Raw genomic sequence first — 22575 nt, forward strand, 5'->3', positions numbered from 1 at the left:
AAGTGAGAGGGAACTTTGCCCAGAAATTCTTGAACTGAACAGATAAGTTGGAAAATTTCAACCGTGTTCATATTATTATTTTGAATGTGATAATTAATAAATATGGCTACTAATATGGTTAACACTCATCAAACTTTGAAGAAACAAACAAACAAAAAAAACTATAAACCCAAACTTCTTAGGTTTGAATTCTCGTTCTATGTGTGATCCTCGGTAAGTCAGTGAACATTTCTAGGCCTTAGTTTCTTCATCTATGGAGAAAACAAGACTAACTTCATGAGTTTTTGTAATATTAAACTATTTAATATTTTCCAAGAACACAATGATAAATATATGTAATAGCTATCATCATTCTTCTTATTATAGACATACACTATTCGAAGTTCTTTATTAAGTCAATCTTCACAAAATTTCCTTAGATGATTGAGACATGTTAAAATAAATTAACTTACTCAGGATTTCAACATTAATAAATAATGAACACAGGATTTAAACATAAATTTAGAGGCCTATATGTTATTTATTTACTATGTTCCATACTAGCAAATACTTTATTTACAAAACTTTACCAAAAGTACCAAGTATTTATATTTACAAAGATTACATTAGCCCAAATTTATAATTTTTTAAAAAATTAATTTATTACTGTAATCAGAGTTGTACAATGATATTGATTAGAAGGAACCCACTAAGTTCTTCACCATTTTTCCTTTAGAAAATGTTTTAACATATGAGGTAAACATTCAATGGTAAGTATATGATTTAGGAAGTAGATGAGGTAAAGAGAAATAAACTGCTTTAGAATCTATTCAGAACATTTTTTCATATGCATTTTTATTTTTAATATTCTTGATTCTTAAAATTTTACTTAAGAACTCAAAGCATCTGATTGAACAATGCATTCTAAAAGAAAGAATGATGGTATTTTTCTAATTTAAAAGTTCTGTAATTAACAAATAAGTTTACAGTTGATGGGAGAAGGAGTTTAAATATTCTTTGCTGTACATGCACATAGTTTAAGAAATATTTCTTTTCCTTCTTTAAGTGTAAAATTATACCTGCAGTGTGGTGGTATGTAAAATAGAAAAAAAAGAGAGAAAGATATTGATTAGTAAAAGAACAAATTTTATTTCCCTTTTTTAGAAGTATTAGGATAGTCTATGCCTGTAACTAACTAGTTCTCCAAATGCACAGATTTCCAACAAACCTACAGACTCAAAGACATTACATCTCCTTTAGTCATGTAGGGATGAAGAAGATATAACACTGATGAAGAAGAAATTCTCCATTTCAGCATATGTACTTTTTGCTTTACTGGAAAGTTCACATTGTATGGGAGACATAGTTGGACACTGAAATAGCTTAACCTGTATTCACTAAGTGGCCAGGCCACTCTCATGACTACCTCAAAAGAAGAGTGAAGTTAATTGTATAGGCAAATTTTGCCTAAATTCTTCAATCAGTACCTTTTTTTTCTTTGCCACCCATTAAAATGGACATAACAATACAATCTCTTTTGGAGAGATTTTATGTATACTACGTGAAGAGTGTATCTTCAAATGCAAGATAAGGCATCTTGTCAAGCTATAAACTTTCCTTTTAATGTCTTGAAAAACTATCAAAAAAGTGATCAGCTAAAATAAAAAAAGGTGGTAAAATCTCAATAAAAGACAAAGTAAAATAGTAAAAATAAATTTTAAAAAATCTGTATCAGCAACCATCACCAGTTAAAGAAAAGGGACTGCAGAGGTGGTGGCAGCTCACCTTAATGTGGCATGGACAGCTCTCACTCAGAAGGTCCATGGCTCCCAGGGTCCTCCCAGCTTGGTTAAGATACCACTGAACACATTTTGTAAACACTCAAGAGCATTTTAAGTTTAAATCATTCATTTTTTAAAAAATGAATTAAATTTCTACACATGCTTAGAAGTCACAAAAGTCATAAAAGATAGATGTTTATCTTCATTTCTGGAAGTTGATAAAGGATAGTACAGTATTTTCCATTTGAACTAATAAAGGCAATTTGAAATTCCATTTTAATACTCTAACAGTAAATGTGAAATAATAATGTTTCAATGTGGAAGATCTTTTGGATGTTGGCAAAGTAGTTTTTTGGTAAGCCATCAGAGAGTAAAATGTGCACATCTATCTTTAGAATAATGGCATATAATTGAGAAATCTGATGTTATCCTTCTCCATTAAGAAATAAGTAGATGAATGATTTTTTTATTCCCCATACAAATGTATATACAATTATGATAACTTGTCATCTATTCTTATCACTGAATGTACTTTCAATGCACTGAATTTCCTAGACTCATCTCATTTTAAATTTATCAAGTTCAGTAAACATGTCATTAGAAATATTACCTTTGTCATTTAATAATTTTTCTGTTTCATATCTATAATATAATATGAAGGCATGTATGTTTTTGTCTCTTTTTTACAATAGAATGAAAATGCACAATCTTATGACCATTGATATGTATTCTTTTGTTAACATAGTAAATACACACCATTATTAAAGATCCCACACTTCATAAAGCCTCTGAAAGCATTAAAAAAGCTTAATCAGGTTTGCAATGCCTGCCAAAGTTAAATTTCACCAAAACGTATAACTACCTTTTTATTTTATTATCAATAGTTCCTTCTGTCCAAACAATATGAAATGAAAAACATCATAATTTAGAAGATAATGTATGATCTATGTGAAACTACATTGAAAAGAATATTGTGTTTACTTTTTTAATCTCAAAAAGTATACCATTATATTTCCAATGTTTTTCTGACCATAAATTCACAGAAATGAGCACATTACCTTGACAGAGTATAAACTTTAATGAATGTAATGGAAGAAGTCCTGAAATAAATAGCCCCTAAAATTTAAATACAACATAGTTTTTAATTTTCATCCATATATTTTAATCCATATATATCACACTAAATTATAAGAAAGGAATGTATTTTTTTTTCAGTTAAAAAATCTCTTTTTTGAGACTTTTTTGTTTTTCTTAGGATAAGATTCTAAACACTAAGACAGGAACAAAAATAGTGCCAGTTCCTACCTGCCAAGTGGAAAAAACCAATGATCCAAGGGCACAAGATAAAGCACACAAAGAAGTCTTTTTTTAAGTAGTGCAAGTTATTGAACCTAGACTGAGCACTTGGCCAGACCTGGCTGCCTAATTACATGTTGAAAAGAAGACCAGAAATGAATATTGATTACAGATAACTTAACAGAAGCTTGAAAATAAACCTCAAGAAAATGTATAGGAACACAAACATAGAAAATCCACATGACTAAATGCACAATGTCTGACAGTTAATCAAGAATTAGCAAGCAGGGATGAGCCTGTATCTCAGTGGGAGAGCACTTGTTTAGCATGCACAAGGATCTGGGTTTAATCCTTAGCACCAGGGGAAACAAAAGAAAGGAGAGCAATAGGTTTCTCATTAGGATCAATGTTTGGTAGATGCTGTATTGTATAAAAATGTTAAAATAATGAATGTAAATTCTGTACTCAAATGATTTTTCAGAATGAAGGCAACATCAAGATGTTTTCAGACACCCCAAACTTAAATCACTTACCACCTGGACACCTGTAGTATTAAAGTATGTTAAAGAAGCTACTTCAATTTGGAAGAAGAATTTTACCAGATAAAAGCGTGTACTTACATAGGGGTCTGAAGGGACCGAATTTGGAAACTCTGTGGGTAACTATATGTGATTTTTCCCAGCTACTTATATCTCTTCAATTGATTGTTCAAACAACAATGATACAATGTATTATGGAGGTTTTTAGCATATGTATAGGAAAATGTTTTCCAACAACAGCATAAAAGCTGGGTGAGAGATTGGAAGTATGCTACTGTGTACATGTGAAATGATAAAATCCACTTGAAGATAAACTATAATGAACAAGATATTATAATGCAAACCCCTAAAAATATCAAAATGATAAAACAAAGATACATATCTAACAACCCACAAAGAGATAAAATGGTACCATAAAACTACTCAATTCATCCAAAGGAAGAACGGATAATAAGGAAAAATGAAACAACAGGTGGAAAAATAATTAGAAAAACAGCAAGATAATAGAATTAAAACCAGCCATATCACTTATTGCATTAAATTAATATGTAAATACCCTCAATTAAATGTCAGACATCACCAAAGTCATTTTTTTCATTTGAGAAATGCAAATTTAAAATGGCAACATGCCTCTAGACATCCATTTGTAGAGCTAAAATGAAACCAACAAGTAAGCAAAACAACACAACAAACTGATAAAATACAGTTTGGGTGCAGGAGAGGAATAAAACTTCTGGGTATATAGTCACTCTGGAAAATCACTGAGTTTCTTATAAAGTTAAATACACACTTACATAACACCCAGCAATCCCTTTTTGAGATATCTATCCAAGAGAAACAAAAACTACGTTCACATTAAAGCTTACATGCAAATATTTATGGCAGTTTTATTAATAGACAACAAAAACTTCAAGGAAGCCTTATGACCTCTACCTGGTAAATGGATAAATGAACTGTGGTCTATTTGCACCAATAGAACACTATTCATCTACACATTCCATTGATGGGAGCAGCAATATGGATAAATTTTAAGCAGCTAAATGAAAGAAGCCACACCTAAAAGATAACATATTATACAATTCCATTTACATAATATAACATATTTTGTTTATATCTGGAAAAGACAAGACCAGATTGGTTGTCAGTGGGTGGGGATGGATGGCGAATGGGGTGGAAAACCAAGGGGCAGTACCAGGGAGTTTTGTGACTGTTTTAGTCAACTTTGTATTTCTGTGACCAACATACCTGACAAGAACAACTTAGGGGAGGAAAAGTTTATTTTGGCTTAGTTTCAAAGCCTCAGTTCATGGTTGGCCTACTCCATAGCTCTGGGCCAAAGTTGAGGCAGAAATCATAGCAGAAGGGTGTGATAGAGGAAAGCAGCTCAGTTCAAGACAGAAAGTAGAGTCAGAAAAGATTGGGGGTCCTGGGGGGGGGAGAGGTGCCAGGGGAAAAAACATAAACTATAAAGGAATGCCCCCAATGACCTACTTCCTTCACTATCTGCCTAAATTACTTCCCATTAATCCATCAAATGGATTAATCTACCAATTAGGTTATGACTCTTGTGATCTAATCATTTTACTTCTAATGATTTCTGTACTCTCTTTTGGGAGCATGAGTTTTGGGAAACACATAGCCTAAGTATTCTCCAGAAAGCATCCCAGGTCACATCTGCCATGTATATTCTTCACTCCCTAAATTCTAAGGTCCTACTTAACTGTCTGGAAGGAAAGAGTGCTTGTAGTCTCTATCACACTCATTACAGAAATAATTATTGTTGAATGCCTGCAGTTTAATCTAGACCATAAGGCATCACATTTTTATAACTCACATTTACAATAATTTGGCAGTGCTAATTCTCATTAATTGCACATTATCTATATGGACAGATCTAAATAGAAAAATCCACTAGATGGGTTATAGCAATTATCTAGGTAATTAAACTTACAGCATACTTTCATCTAAGCATCTGTTAGCAATCTCCAGCCAGCAGGGAATGTTAAGTTTTGCTACACACCCACAAAATGTATTTTAGGTATCTTTTTCCTGAGTAGAAACAACTGCTTCCAAATTTCATAAACATAGTGAATTTTCATATTCTATCCATGGTTTAGATTTCACATTAAATTTAAAATTACAAACCAGAGCATTTTTTTTTTACACTGGGGCATATCCCAATAACTTCACTCTACTTCTTAACCTGTGAATAAATTTTACACAGTATTTGATAATGAATCAAATATAATGGTGGTTATCTGTGTTGCCTCTTCTGTTTCCTTTACCAACTATAATAAGTGACCTTAAAGAAGGAAATACACTGGGAGAACAGGGATTACCTGTAGGTTCTCCAACAGTCTGAATAAAGGTATGAGCATTATGGGGTGAAATGAAAAATTTGAAAATGTTTCTCCTTCTTAATCTCTCAACTATGAATACTTAAGAAGAAAATTGCTTAAAATACAAATAGTTATATATGTACATATATTCATTGTTTATCATAATAGCACATTGTAAAAAATGAAGGATCTGAAAATAATGAAATATAAGGTTAAATATTCCACAAAAGGTGAAATACAATGTAGCCATTAACTTATAGTTAGAAAGAAAAAAAATGGCTGATAGCCTGGTCCACAGTGCAGTACAGGGGATACATTGTGTTCATGTTGATGTCCCCAGGAACAGTGAATACCTGACTCTATTGCAGTCAATAAATAGACTGCATGATTTCACAAATAGACCCTGCTTCTACCATGATATAAAAAATTAAATGCATGGTTTAATTGTAGCATGCATGCTTATACTTATATGCTTAATATGACAAAATATTAATAATTGTTATCTTTTATTTGAAGGATGATATAATTAAAACTTTCAAAAGTTCTGCAGTGAATATTAGAATATATTAAGTAGCTAATAAAGCTTAGATATGTTCTTTCCACTAGTGAATTTCTGTCTCCTTGCTAAATAAAACAAAATATCTCAAAGATTTGTGTTAAATATCACAAAAAAATAGCATCTGCAATTTAGCATATTATATACAAATGTTCACATGATTATTTACCTATAAAGCAGTTCAATCATATAAAAATTCTCAAAAAATGTATCTTTAGTGCTCAAATATTTAAAATTATCCATCCTTGGTGCACAATATATTGCATTTAAATCACGTGTGTTGTCTAAAACCTACACCTTGGATAAAACTAAAAGTCCCTTCAATTTTCTGCAGGAAGAGGTTAAACTAAAGTTGGGATAAATAACTCTGAAGATAAATTCTACCTTATGAGATGCAATTTCGATCAATGAAAGATTTCTTTTTCCAAATTTCTTAGTTTTGCTCAGTCTTCCTATATCACCCCAAACTCTCTTGGATTAGAATGCATAGCACTGCAGTTACCAGAGTGGTAGAAGTGAGAATAGAGCCTTGATAAGAAGTCAAGAGTGTTCTAATAATTGCAATATTTACAAGAAGCTAGGAGAATTCATATGGTTATGCAATAAAACCTATTAACAGAAGTATTGGGAATAGGGTTGAAAATCATTTTATCGATAGTTTTAACACTGGGAAAATGTGTTTCATATAATTATTATCTTGGTCTGTCTGCTGATTGAACTATGTATTTACAGATGCAAGGACGTGTATGGAAAGGTAAATTGTGGACTGAACAGTTAAAGGAAGAAAATTAGAAGAAAAGATGGAGTATCCACTATGGACAAAATATATACTTTACACATATTATGTAACTGAAAATGTATGTAACAAATTACAAGACAAATATAGTAAGAAAAGCAATTATTTTATGAACCAGAAGGACTGATTATTAAACACACTTATCTACATATGTAATATACTTTTAATAAAATTTTATTGAGATTTTAATTGACGATTTAATATTTATGCAATAATATAATAGTTTTAAAATACTTAGTTAAAATATACATGCTTCAGTTTTCAAGATTACCAACTTAAAATTGTTGATTACACTGTGCAATTACACAATTACTACCATAAATTATTTCATAATAACTTCCAGGCAAATTAACGAGAGACATTTTTATTTTATTTTTTAAATTTAAATTAAGTTCTTTTAACAGAAACAAAACCATGAAAATTGTTTCATGGAGTACTGTGTGTAAACATATGTAAACTATGTAATGTTTAACTCAGGATCAACATGTCTGTCTCCACAAACATCATTTCTTCAAGGTAAAGGAGATTGAACCCAGGGATGTTTAACCACTGAACCATATCCCCCAACCCTTTTTATTGATTATTTTTGGAGACAGTGTCTCACTAACTTAAATAGGGTCTCAAAAAGTTGCTGATACAGGTCTCAAACTTGAGAACCTCCTGCCTCAGCTCTCCAGTTGCTGGGATTACAGGTATGCACCACTGTGCCTGGCTCTCAAACATCATTTCTTTATGATAGAAATATTCAAAATAATTTCTTCAGATTTTTGAAATATATAGAATACTGTCATTATTTATAGTCACCCTGCTGTGCAATAGTTCAGTGGAATTTCTTATTTTCTATGATTTTATGCAATTATTCATAATTTTAAAAATCATTCATTTTATTTTTGTTTTTTTAGTTTCTTTGTTTTTGTTTTTGAGATGTGGGTCTCACCAGTGGCCCAGGCTAGCCTTGGGCACACAGTCTTCCCATCTCAACCAGCTGTGTGGTTCAGATGACAGGCAAGTGCCAATGCACTTGGTGTAAAAAAAATCTTATGTAATGTAACTACAGGAAAAAAATGATTTAAACCAAATAGTATTAGAAGTAAAATATAAATAAAATGCCCTTTCCCTTAATATGATTATTAAATTGTATTTCTTAAAATAATTAGACTTAATTTTCTTTTTATTTAATAATGACTGTACTGGTGCATGTGAGGAGCATCCATTTCAGGCCTCCTAAACCTGTTAGATTCTTTTTGTTGAGGTGTGCCTTACACTCCATACAGAAATGCACTGTTATGGTTTGAATGTGAGGTGTCCCCCAAAAGCTCTCGCGTGAGACATTGCAAGAAGATTCGAAGAAGAAATGATTGGGTCATGAGAGCCTTAACCCAATCAGTGAATTAATCACCTGATGGGATTAAATGGTGGCTAAAGGCAGATGGGGTGTGGATGGAGAAGGTTGGGCTTTGGGGCTATTGGGCCTTGGGATATATATTTGTATCTGGCAAGTGGAGTCTTTCTCTGCTTTCTGATCATCATGTGAGTGAGTTCTGCTTCTCTCTGCCAAAATTGTCTGCCATGATGTTCTACCTCACCTTGAGCCTGAGATTTGGAGCCTGCTCAGGTCTATGGATTGAGATCCCTGAATCCCTGAGCCCACAAAGTTTTCCTTTTCTTCAATTGTATTTCTTGAGGATTTTATTCCCAGCAGCAAAAAGCTTACTAAAACACTACTAAACACTACTAAAACACTACTCACACTACTGACACTGGGGTGCTTTATCTGTGCCACCTGTCCACAATCCCCTGGAACTGGATCACATCATTTGAGAACCAGGGGTGGGGGGGAGTGGATAGTGAGGTTAGAAAGGTTCGGATTGTATGAACACATTTTGGAAAAATGTACTTCAGAGGTTTTGCAAAAGTTGCTACTTTTATACACCTCAGAGATCTGGAGTAACAATTCCCACAATTTCTGAGTACTTTGGTGTTTTGGGCATGAAGTTTAAAGGACAAATATGAAATCTCTATTTCACCACAAAGTATGTAACTATAAATTGGCTTTCTGAGGCTATTTTCTAAATTAAAGACAGCTTCTTGACTCTTCTTCTTCAAATGCTTACCCTTCATTAAATTTAAGCCTTATGTATATTTCCAAAAGAGTCTTGAAACTATTGAACTATATGAAACTACTTTTAAGTAACCAGAGAATTTAACATGAAATAAGGAAAATATTTAGACTAAATTTGCAGAATTATTATATTAGTATATACTTAAATTATTTTCATCAAGTCCCCCCAAGAGAAAAAAATATATTTCATTAATTTTTTTTCCTAATTGTGGAATACATTGATTATATTTGAAAAACTTAAGTCATTAAACAATATACTGTGTTAATTGGCCCATTTTGATGACTACCTAACATTTCATACTATAGATATTCCATAATAAATGTATCAATTATCCCACCAAATGCAGTTAATTTATTTCTATTTTAGTATTGTAAATCAAACTGTGCATACATTTCTTATATAGAAATACTTATATATATTTCTGATATTTTCTTTAACAAACATTTACATAGCACTTACTATAGCCAGGCAATAGTTTAAATATCTAAAATATTGTATCTATTATAGATTTCCTTTATACTATTCAACCTTCTTAATTCTACAAAGTAAAATATTATTATTCCTATTTTCAGATAAGGACACTAAAGCACAGATGATTAATTCATTTGTTCAAGATGAGAAAAATAGTAATTAAATGATCAAACCCAGACACCATGACTGCAGAGTTGATGCTCATAAACACCACCCCAAGTCTCTGAAATGTAAATTCTTAAAAACTAAATGATATATTAACATTTGGGAGTTCTTGATATATTTTACTAATTTTTTTCTGGAATATGTGTAAAAGCTTACATACCTACCAGCAGTAAAACAGAAAGGCAATTTCAGTATGAATTCAATAACAGACTTTGTTTTGCCAACTTGGGAAAAATATGCTATGTTTTCTTGCCTTAATTCTAAAATGACTATTAACCATTTGTTACTTCAACTTTTAAAGTTGTTCTATGACAATATACATCTGCATTTCTTCATCCAATAACCATTCATTTAGTGACCAATATGTCCCAAGCACATTTTAAGGCACTTGAAATATTTTTAGCAGAAGAGATAAAATCAGTGCCCTCAAGATGCTTACAGTCTACCAGGGAGAAACAAACAACAAAAATAAGGAATAAGTATAGAGTTCACCATAAATAATGAGTGCTACAATGATAAAGAAACAGGTTAGGAGTGGTTAGACTGCTGGGTACACTGTGAACAGAATGGTAAGGTAGGCTTCATTGAGAAAACCATGTTTGAGAAAAATTTTGGAGACAAGAAAGTTAGCCAGGGGCATATCAAGCAGCAGAAATTTCCAGGTAGAGGAACCAACCAGGGGAATAGCATGAAGGGAGAAGTTACAGTATGGAGTATCAGTCCAGGGTATCCAAGGACATCAAGAAAGCCTTTGAGAAGAGCTAAGTGAGTCAGTTTAACAGAACCTAAGTCACCATTCACAGGATCACTCTGGGCACTGTTTTAAAAACAAACTATAGGCCAGGCACAGTGATGCACATCGAGAACCCCAGAAACTGGGGAAAACAAAGCCAAAGGATAGAAAGTTCAAGGCCAGCCTCAAAAATCTTAGTGAAAACCACAGAAACTTAATGAGACCCTGTTTCAAAATGAAAAAGGGCTGAGGATGTAGCTCAGTGGTAAAACATCCTTGAGTTCAACCCTAATACCCAACCAAGAAAAGGAGAAAAATGGGGTGGTGGTGAAGGAAAAGAAAAAAATAAATTATAGGATATTTGACTAAGGTAAAGAGAACAGGTAAGAGGCTATTAAAATGTTTCTAGAGTCCAGGTTAATAGAGTTTGCAGCAGTGGAGATAGGAAGAATGGATGAATTCTGAGAATGATTAGAAGGTAGGGACAAGGAATACCAAAACTGGATGTGGAGTGTAAGATAAAGAATCTAGGCTATGATAAATGAAGATAGACTCAGAAATTGGGTTTTAAATAATTTTAAGGTCCTTTACTCCATACTCCAACTAAGATGCATTTTAATAGGTTTTGTAAAAATTATTACATATAGTTTAAAGTCATCCAATATCATATACATTATAAAATTTTCTAAGCTTATTTTATTTTTGTTAATGGTATCTTTGACATATACATACTTGTTTTTTTAAATTTTTATATAGGCAAACTGATTAACATTTTTTTTTTTGTTTTCTATCTCAGCTTTAATTTAGTGCAAACACAAACATGTTCTAAATTTCTTTCTGTTCTTTGTTTACCAGTTTACATTTAATACTTTACTATATTTGGAACTAATTTTGATGTGTAATAAGAAAATGTCCAACTTTTTACTTGTCAATCATTTGGTATAGTGTCATTATTTCACTGCTATCCTCAACATCCATAAGATTTTGGAGGTTTCCATTTATTCATTAAACTACATTTAAATTCATCTGCCAATTTCAGACTTTTTAAATTATTGCTGCATGGAAGCAACGATAAACTCTTTACTGCTTCACACTTAAAGTTATAAAAATTATACTAATTACTCAAGCTTTCTTGGCTCATCTTGATATTTCTAATTTCAGATTGGTTAGAAGATTCAAATATTATATTTTTATTGGCTTCACATTAAACCTGCACATGCATTTAATAAAAACTCTCTTTGCTAAAACATTGAATTTTCTACTCCCTGAAGATTTCTTTGAATATTTGAAAAATTCTCTTTATCATCAAAATTTTAAAATAAATTTTATAAGAATAGTCTAAATGTTGGCATCTTGGTTTCCTGCTTTTAGTTCAGCCTTTCCATTTGAGATCTTTATCTTCTTTTCTTCTACTGAAGTGAGATTTATTTTATCACAAATGGAGTTCTTCTCTTCTGTCTCCTCTTTAGTGACATCAGGTATTCACTTTCCATTTCAATTATTTTCCCATGTCCATATTATCCGATATTCTCAATTATTTACATCTCCTTATTCAGTAGATTATAATGTATTTTCTACATTATTGAACCTTTCTTTACTGTTTGCAATACCAATACCAATTTTGACATTGATTTCAGTTATCTCAGCCAAATCTCTTTTAACCACTATCATTTGTTTCATCATATCATTCTTCACTTGTTTTTTCCTGAATTTGTTTTCTTAAATATTGTGAGAACCCTGAGCAATACTTTATGTAATTTCCTTGATAAATATTTTTAAAGTAAACTTATTCCTAAAGCTTGACTGTAAATTTTTCTTTCTTATGTTTTCAACACTCTATTAGAACCTATGTTCTTATGTTTTCTGTTCATTTCAGTTTAAACAGTAAGTGGACTGTATACCCCCATATTTACCCATGCTCACAAAGAATGGAGTCTGAGTGGTTTCTTTTATTGTATGCATGCTTGCAACAAAATTCCTTTTGCTCATCTTGAGCTTGTGTGCTGTTCTGTATGCAAATATTCTTGTTAAACACCTGGTATCTTGTCAGGATTTATATTGGGTGCTTCTTCTGGACTGAAAAGAAAATTCTTCATTTTCTTTCCATTTATGATACCAAATAAAAAAGACTATTCCTGGACAATATGAATCCCTTAAAGTCTATAGACAAAATGCAAAATTACAACCGCCAGACTTCTGAAATTATATCTTCCATCTTTAAACTCAGAAAGGTATGAACAGAGTAGATGCTGTAACAACTCTGACCTCTTCTAAGCCCAGCTTTGGGGACTGCAAATACAATTTCTATGCTTGTGTTTAGTGGATACCTTGTATCTTTAACAAAGTAAATACAGAGATTGGCTGAAGATTTAAATATTTACAGTTTTAGTCATTCAAGCCATGGTCTCACCACCATCATTACCTTGTACTTTGGTAGAGAATGATAAAGCAAAATGTTCCTGCTAAAAATGTCCATATATTTTTTACAGACATTTCAACCCAAGACAAATGACAATAAAATAACCCTTAGTTTTTGTTATTATAATGGCATTTTGTTGACATTTTAGTGTCTAAATATTACCCCCAAAGTTATAAAATGACCTATACTTCAGAGAATTTTCCCAACTCCTCTCTGTTTATATAGATTTCACGTAAATCTGTATTCTTATCATTTTTATTTTTACTCTCCACAAATTCATATTTACTATTGTCAACATTCATAGGAAGGTAATTGGGAAATCAAATATATAAATACACAAGTACATAAAGATAAATGAAGAGAAAGCATCATAGACAAGTAAAGAAAGGAGATTTCCAGCAATCCACACATGGCTTTTCTACTGGCTCTCAGATGATGCTTACTGTTGGAAACACTCACACATGCAAATGACAGGTGACCAACTCACAAAGGAGCTCCTCAGTGTTCCTAATACCTTCACAACAGTGTTATTGATGAAGATATGAATTCTTTGGTGAACATTTTCATCACCACCACAAAGACAAGGAGTTCTCTGTGGATGTCAGTATAAGAAATCAAGAATAGTCAGTGGGATGAAGCAAACTACTGCTAATCTGATGATTCCCAAGACAATATACCCGAGATGGTCATGATGGTGTCACATTTCAATAGAAATGGAGGCAACAGTGACATAAGTGACAAACAAGACAGATGACTATAATGATTATAAAACTAAAGTGTGTAGAGTCAGCTTCTCTTCATGCTGTTGTGGTATGCATCCCATAGTCTCACTCTGTTCTTGTGTTGAATCTCCAGTTATCTCCAGAATCTTAGGGGCATCAAATGAAAATGGACTTTCTTCCTTCCCCAACCAAAGGGTAATAAAATTGGGAGAAAGAATGAGTGGCTAGAAGTCATGACGGCCTGCATTTGCTGTGACCCTGTGTTTTATCATAGTTTTCAACCTCTGGACACCACCTAAAGGACAGCTCTCAACCACTCCGTGAAAATGTATTATAAATAAGAAACTATAGATAAACCTCTAAGGCACACATTGTCTCACTTTTTCATGTTTGTTGTGTCTCAGGAAGTGACTGTGTGTGTGCATTTTCGTTGCTTAGGTAATGTAATTTCAAAATAAATTTTATCCAAGCCAAAAAAATGTATTTCATACCTTTTTAACACTCTAATATCTACATATAATATAGTCTGAAATCAACAATAAACAGATACTTGAATATTTATACATGAATATTTACAACATTACTTAACAAGGGATTTTCAAGTTAAAGATGACACATTGAAATAAAAATTGAGTGGTCTTACCTTTCTTGGTACGTGAGTGATTTTAACATGAGACTCTGGATCCTGTAGTTGCATGTGGAACATTGTATATTTAAGGTCTGGAAATACGTCAAACCAATGCTTGAAATATTTACAACATCAGTGAAAAATTGAGCAAGAATATTGACTTCTTGAAGTCTATAAAATGGTTTGCTCTTCCTAAATAAAAAATTTGCATATTAATGATTTTAAACATACATTATGTCTAAAATCAGTATAATCCTAATGAAGCAGGATTTAGAAAACAATTTGATATGGAAAAGGACAAATAAAATACTTGTTAAATATTTATTAAAATAATCTAAACAGTAATTTACTATAAACCTAATAAAATAATAATAATAAATACATTAACACAGATATATTGGGGGAATACTTTTGAGGAAAAAAAGTGAGATATCCTGCCTCACTCTAGTCAGAATGGCAGTTATCAAGAATATAAATAACAATAAGAGTTGGCGAGGATGTGGTGGAAAAGGTACAATAAAACATTGCTGGTGCAGCCAATCTGCTGGTGCAGTCAATCTGGAAAGCAATATGGAGATTCCTTAAAAACCTTGGAATGGAACCACCATTTGACCCAGCTATCTCACTCCTTGGATAGTCCTATACCCAAAGGACTTAACAGCAGCACACTACAATAATATAGCCAAATCAATGTTTATAGCAGCCCAATTCACAATAGCTAAACTGTGGAACTAACCTAGATGTCCTTCAATAGATGAATTAATAAAGAAACTGTGGTATATATACACAATGGAGTATTACTCAGCAATAAAAGAGAATAAAATTATGGCATTTGCAGATAAATGGTGGAGTTAGAGAATATCATGATGCTAAGCCAAGTAATCCAATTCCCCCCAAAAAACAAACAAAGGCTAAATGTTTTTCTCTGATAAGTAGATGCTTATACATAATGGGGTGCAGGGGCAGGGATTAATGGAGAAACTTTAGATTGGGCAAAGAGGAGGAGGGAAGGGGACACAGGGGTAGGAAAGATGGTGATATGAGATGGACATCATTACCCTATGTGCATGTATGATTGCACGAATAGTGTGACCCTACTTTGGGTACAACCAGAGATGTAAAAAACTGTGCTCCATTTGTGTATAATGAATGGAAGAGCATTCTGCTGTCATGTATAGCTGATAAGAGCAAATAAATAAATTTTTTAAAAAGTGATATATCTTGTTTTTCTGAGTGAGTGCCTAGATTATGCATTTGTTTAAGATTATTTGTTTTACATTTCTTTCTTTGGACACTTCAATATCACAATTCCTTAAACAGATTAGAAGTTCAAATAATAACCCTACTGTTCTATGCAATCTTATCAAAGATTTCATACTTAAAGTGATAATCTATAAAAGCCGGGACCCATTCATTATTTAGATCTCAACTAATTCAAAAGAAAAATTAAGGGTAATATTTAGTGAGTACAATTTCCTCAGCACTCATGGTGTACCCAGAATTCTAACAATGCTCCACATATTAGACCTTATTTGACTATTTCAACAACTCTTTTTATTAGGAATTCTGAGCATTACTATTATATATATGAGAAAAGTGAGTAGCAGAGCATCCAGGTGCCTTTCTTAAAGTCACACAGCTGATAGACAAGCACGTGGGATGTCAACAGCCTCACTGGTGCTTCTCTGCCAATTCTTCATTTCCGTGTCCCTGGAATTGTTTGAATTAGCATGTCTGCAAAGAGACTCAACCTACTCCACTGCATTTTGTCTCTTTAGATAAAACTAAGAGCAAAAAAAAAAAAAAAGAAAAACTGGAGGCAGCATATGAGGGGGAGGAGGATCAAAATGGAGGAAAAAGGGAACAGGGCAAAAGAATGAGAGAAGGAAGGGATGGAGAGGAAAAGAAAAGAAAGTTAAGGAGAAGAAAGGAAAGAAGAGAAGGGAGAAAATTGTTTTTTAAAGTCTATTGAAATAAAATCTGTAAAAACATTAATTAATTAATTAAGTAAGTAAGTAAGTAAGTAATTCTATAAAAAAGAAGCTCCTCTTTTGAGAGAAGAAAGACTTGCTTTAAACCAAGGTGACAATCTCATACAGAAACACTGAAGAACAAACATTTCCTACCATATCTTATTTTTTATTGCCCTCCTGTTTTATTCCTTTACAACAGCTAGGCCCAAAGAAGGATGCCATCATTATCCTTAAGGTTTATCACATCTCACTCCCAGCAGAGCCACCTCCTCCTCTTTCACAGAATATGTTATTGAATATCTCCCTAATGTTTTTCCAAGAAGTTATCTGGATTTCAATACTTCAAATTCAACATATCCATATAGAAACATGTTACCTTTCCCACCAATTTGCATCCACCCCAGTGGTTTTAAATGCTGACAGGTTGCTCATAATCACCAAGTAGCAACCTCAAATTGAGAGTCCAGAAACATATATCCACCAGTTTTCACTTTGACATTTGAATATCACAAGGATGCCTAAAGCTTAGAAGTTTCAAATCTAAATGAATCATCTTCCCCAACACCTTCCCCTGACCACAAAAAGAAAATAAAATCTAAACAAAAACATACATTTCCTAATGATATTAAAGGGCATTATTATCTTTATGGTGTTGGAAAAGTAAATTAATGTGTTGGATAAGTTAATTCATACTACCATCTATTGTCTTATCCCAAAAATCAGGATTCATCACTAATACCATTCTCCTGTCAATCCCCACATCCAGTGTATCATAAATGCTTAATATGAATCTTACCTAAAAAATATCTTGAATCTTTGAATCCAATCTCATTTTTCTATCTCTGTTGCAAATCATCTTACCCAGGAGACCATTGTATCTTGCCTATATATATACTTGCAATAGCACTCAATCCCTTCTCCAATTTCCTCTCTAACCAATGTGGTCTATTCTTTTTTCAAAATAAAAATACAGTCTTGGCCCCAGTCAAACTTCCCAATGAAAACATTTCAGTGATTTTCATTTGTCCAGTGAATTTATTACAAATTCTGGAGCATGGCCTATGAATTTTTGTTCCTGCGATATCTGGGAGCTCTCTCTCTCTCATCTTTCTCCCTCCCCACCCCTCTCATTTGTTCTACCTCTATTCTGAAACACAGAGCTCCTGTCAGGTCCCAGAGTGGCTTGTGCTGCTTTCTGCATCAAGTTCTTTGCATTTGTGGGTCCCCAGCCTAGAATGCAGCAGGGGCCGTGACCTATTCATCATTTAGATCTCAACTAATGAAAAATACCCACAAAAATGTTTTAATGACCCCACTAATTCATGTTCCCTACTTTAAGTTTCCATACATGAGTATAAATTTGTCTCAAGATATTTTTCCTGGACAGATTTTACTTTTATCTTATTTATAATTTGTCTATCTTTCTATTCCTCCCTATGCTGCAAGCTTAATGAGGAGAGGATCAACTCTGTTTTGCTCATTGCAATATTCTAAACACTTAGCAGAGGGCCTGACTCAATGTACATAAAATTGTTTGAAAATAGGGATGATGGACCTACTTGTGTTCTTTCTATCATTAATTTAAAACCAATGTGCTGAAATCATATAAGGGCAGAGATCCAATTTGTCCAAGAGTTTCTTTCCCATCCCTAGCATTGTTCCTGGGCTATGAAAATTCTCAACATTTTTTAATTTAATGATTAAATTGGATCATCCCCAAATAAGTCTTACCTCACTATGGAATAGCACTCCACTTTTTAAATAATCACCAAGCTCCACACACGAAGTTACTTTAAATAGATTTCTTTTCTTGATTTTCACATTCATTTAATCATAAAAACACACCACATAACTATTTGTAAGCCTTAAAACCTCTAGAGTCTCACACTTCTTTTTTATGCCCACTGGCTTGATCCACGCCCCCTCATCTTTTATTGGAATATGGCAGTAGCTCTATCTATGGACTCTTGGCACCAATCTCATTCCCTCTAATCTACCTACTGCTCATCCATCTAGGGAATTGTTACAATCTGAACTTGTATTACTGGTATTTCCTGTTTAAAGTCCTGCATTGGCATATTCATACTTTTGGTCTCATAAGATCTAAGTGATTTTTAGTCACAAGGGAAATGTGTCCACACTATATATCACTAAGTATAACAATCAGGATGCAGACCACATTTTCAGTAAGATACACATTTTGCTAAATAAAAAAATATATCCACAGTGTCATGAGCAAAAACAACAACCACCAAAAAAAAAGAGGCTCAGAAGAAGACAGAGAAGGAAAAGAACAAGAAAGGGGAAAAAGAGGAGAAAGAAGGGGTGGAATGATTATTTTTTTTAAAAAATGGTTAAGTGTGAATATTCTTGGGTGATACGATTATAGGCAATTCTCATTCTCCAGTCTATAAAATGACACATTTTCTACAGTAAGGAAATATTCCTGTTTCAATTTTGGAAAGGCAAATAAAAGATCATTAACATTCTCTGATTCCCAGAGCATCTAAAAAGTAATTCAAATCCCCAATAATAATTAATATATAAACAATAAAGCCATTATCCAGGGTTAGATGGGCAGATTTTACCACGGAATGTTCCCATATTTTACATTTCTCCATGGTGTTCCATATGTTTACAAAGTAAATCAAGACATAAGTTTGCTTTCCAGAAAAATTCAAAGCAACTGCTTGAGAACTCTACTCTGTGCACTATTCTTAAATTATTTGTTTTCCCATCTCCCTATCTTTGAAAATAACTTCTCTCTGTTTTTGGAGTCCATCACCTTATTTTCAAATGCTCCCTTGCTTCTCCTCTGTGCTTTAACAGTAACTTAGTGATATTCTATCATAAAACTGAATTCTCAGAGATGCAATTATGGCTTAGTCTTCCAGTATTCTGTGACTTCCTTGTGAACAATAAAACTATTTCAGTTTGAGTTTTAGTACTCTGTAAAATGTCTGAATAAGATTTGTGATGAATAATGTGTTAGATAAGTAAATTCATACAAAAGCTAAAAAAGCATATTTCTGATAAGACTAAATAATTGACTATATGAATATGCATAAGTATACATACTCAAATTAGAATTACATACAATGTTACAAAAAAGTAGTCAACTATTTTGCAATAATATATACAATGACAACACATTTGACCAATGTTCAAAATTAGGTAAATAACGCTTTAAAGCTTTTTATAATAAAAGGCCTGGGCTTGATAAAATTAAAAAATCTGGATTGAAATTCTAATTTGATTTCTTTTATCTTCTTTTGTAAGTGAATACAGAAAGCTTTAAAAAAGGAAAAGAACAAGAATAATTGGTACTCTTGCATTATTATTACATTTATTTTTTTTCTAGAGAGAGAGAAAGAGAGAAATTTTTATATTTATTTTTTAGTTTTCAGTGGACACAACATCTTTATTTTTATTAGTATGTGGTGCTGAGGATGGAACCCAGTGCCCGGCACATGCCAGGTGAGCACGCTACCACTTGAGCCACATCCCCAGCCCTACTACATTCATTTTACCTTTAAATTATCTGCAATGCTTTTACTAACTTTAGAAAATTAATGTTAGAGTTTTTAATATTAAAAAATTCATTTTTCTCAAAAGTTTTTAAAAACTGCCTGACTCTCAACCAAGAATATTATTCCTGAGGATGATCATTGCTTCCCATGATGGAAGGTCTTTACTTTTCTTCAGTATGGAGGTTTTCAGTGATTTTTATCAACATGAACTTTTAAAAATCATTTTCTTTGTGTAGTGCATGGTCTAAAATATTTTGTCTTAAACACTGTATCAGTTGTAAAGTGTGTCTCCTTTTATATTTTAATGTTATTCTTATTTTAATTAAATGTTAATAATACAATAATATTAAAGACACTGCTATTGTTGTGCAAATAAAATTGGCAGGAACTTTTTCGTAGTTCATAGTTAATGGCTGAATAAATCTATATATCACTGTATACTCAGGTCCGAGGTCCCTCACACATTAGACTTAATCAATTTGCCAATTCAGGTACTAGGACTACCTAAAATGTGACACGAGCAAATGTTTGAGATACTAACTAAACCCCCTGAAGCTTCAATATCATCAATAGCCATTCAAAAGTTAAAACAAACTATTATAAGTGCAGCCATAGCAAAATAAAATTTATCTTTTATTTAATCACCTGACATGGTAACTGTGAGTCTTTTGAAAGCAACTCTGTTTTTAAATCGCTTTCCAGAAGTCCAACACACTATATTGGAAGTCATAATTTCAACTCTAACATGTACCTATTTGTCATATTTTGAGAGAAAATAAATTTCCTGCTTTAAGAATTTATTAAACACACAGGAATTCAAGAAACCCACATGATAGTTGGCTTTGAGATGATTAGATAACATTAGAAATGTATATACAATTGCACATGCATAAGAAGCTAAATAGAAGATTAAAGAAAAACATCCCTCTCCTATTATTTAGGAAATTTGTGGCTGAGCATGGTTTTCTGAAATACTAAAATGGCATCACTTTGTTATTAACTGATGCCACTGGACCTTCACTTTCGCCACTGTAAACATGATGTTGCATGAAAACTGAAGAAATTGGGAAGGCAAAATTGTTAGAAAGAATACTGGAATTAAGAATGGAAAGATGAGGCTGAAGCCATAGCTCAGCAGTAGAGTACTTGCCTAGCACGTGTGAGGCACTGGGTTCGATTCTCAGCACTACATAAAAATAAATAAGGTATCATGCCCACATCTAACTTTTAAAAAAAAGAATGAAAAGACAAAGAGAAAACAAAACATTTCTTCTTGTACTCTTGTAACTGAGTTAGTAACCAGTTCTATAATATTAATTAGCTATTCAGCCTCATATTCAATATCTTCCTCTTTAAAATGAAAGAATCCAAAGTTGACACATAGGACCTTTGTAATATCTAACATTTTAATACTTGTTGGATAGAAATTTACTCTGTTTGGACTATCTTCTAAACTGGATACTCAAGATAGCAAACATTTAATGTATGAAAGAAGAAAACATGAAATGGTACTTACTCATAGAGCCTTGGATTTTCAATGGTTCCAAGTTGGTTTAATAATCTAAATGAAATATAGCCATCACTCATAGCTTCACCCACAGCAACTATACTGAGAGCAAAATAATAAGCTACAAAATAAAAATATAAAAGGCCATTCACATTATTTTTAAACTTTAATTTTGGTACATATACAAATACACAGAGATATATATTATTTAATTTAGTCCTATATTATATATGTTAAATGATATTCATTAGAAGCTCTCTTTTTGTCCTTAAGTAATATATTTTGCTTGTTTCTCAGCTTTTTTTTTTCTTTGAGGGAGGGAATACCAGGAATTGAACTCAGAGGCACTCAACCACTGAGTCACATCCCTAGTCCTATTTTGTATTTTGTTTAGAGCCAGAGTCTCTCAATGAATTCCTTAGAGCCTTGTCATTGCTGACTCTGGCTTTGAACTCAAAATCCTCCTGTCTTAGCTATTGAGCTGCTCAGATTTCAGGTGTGTACCACTGCACCTGACTTGTTTGTCAACTTTTGACTAGTCTTAAAAACAAAGAATAAGAACCTAGTTATGGTTGTGGTTAGGATTTGGCCAAATACCTAATAAATTCTAATTAATCTGCAAATCAAAAAATAAACAACATTCAAAATTTAGGCCAATTAAACAATTTGTACTTTTCAATAAGATTTCTAAGGAAATATGATAAGGTTTCTTAATTATCTGATTAATAGTCCAAGCTATATCTGCTTGACTACCATCACCCCCAAGTTTTGGGGCTGCTGAAAGATTAAATTAAGTGACTCTATTAAATTAAATAACCGTATTAGGGCAAGTTCACAGTAGGTCCTATTCAAAATGCCCTCATGAAAATTTAGTATGGTATACCTTCCAGAGGCAAAACTACTGAAATCACCCCTATTTTCTGAACAGTTTCAGGATTACACAGGAAGCCCTGACTCTGCCAGTTATCTTGAGTCTTCCCTAGAAGACAATATACATATTCAAACATAATGTGAAATC

General features: G+C 32.6%; 1 pseudogene; it reads right to left on the reverse strand.

Annotated features, from left to right (window-relative positions):
* The window catches only part of LOC143390283 (lipase member I-like), a 52488-nt pseudogene that overhangs the window by 13008 nt on the left and 16905 nt on the right, over positions 1 to 22575 (reverse strand).

This window comes from Callospermophilus lateralis, unplaced genomic scaffold (assembly GCF_048772815.1).
Source record: "Callospermophilus lateralis isolate mCalLat2 unplaced genomic scaffold, mCalLat2.hap1 Scaffold_52, whole genome shotgun sequence".
NCBI classification, from domain to species: Eukaryota; Metazoa; Chordata; class Mammalia; order Rodentia; family Sciuridae; genus Callospermophilus; species Callospermophilus lateralis.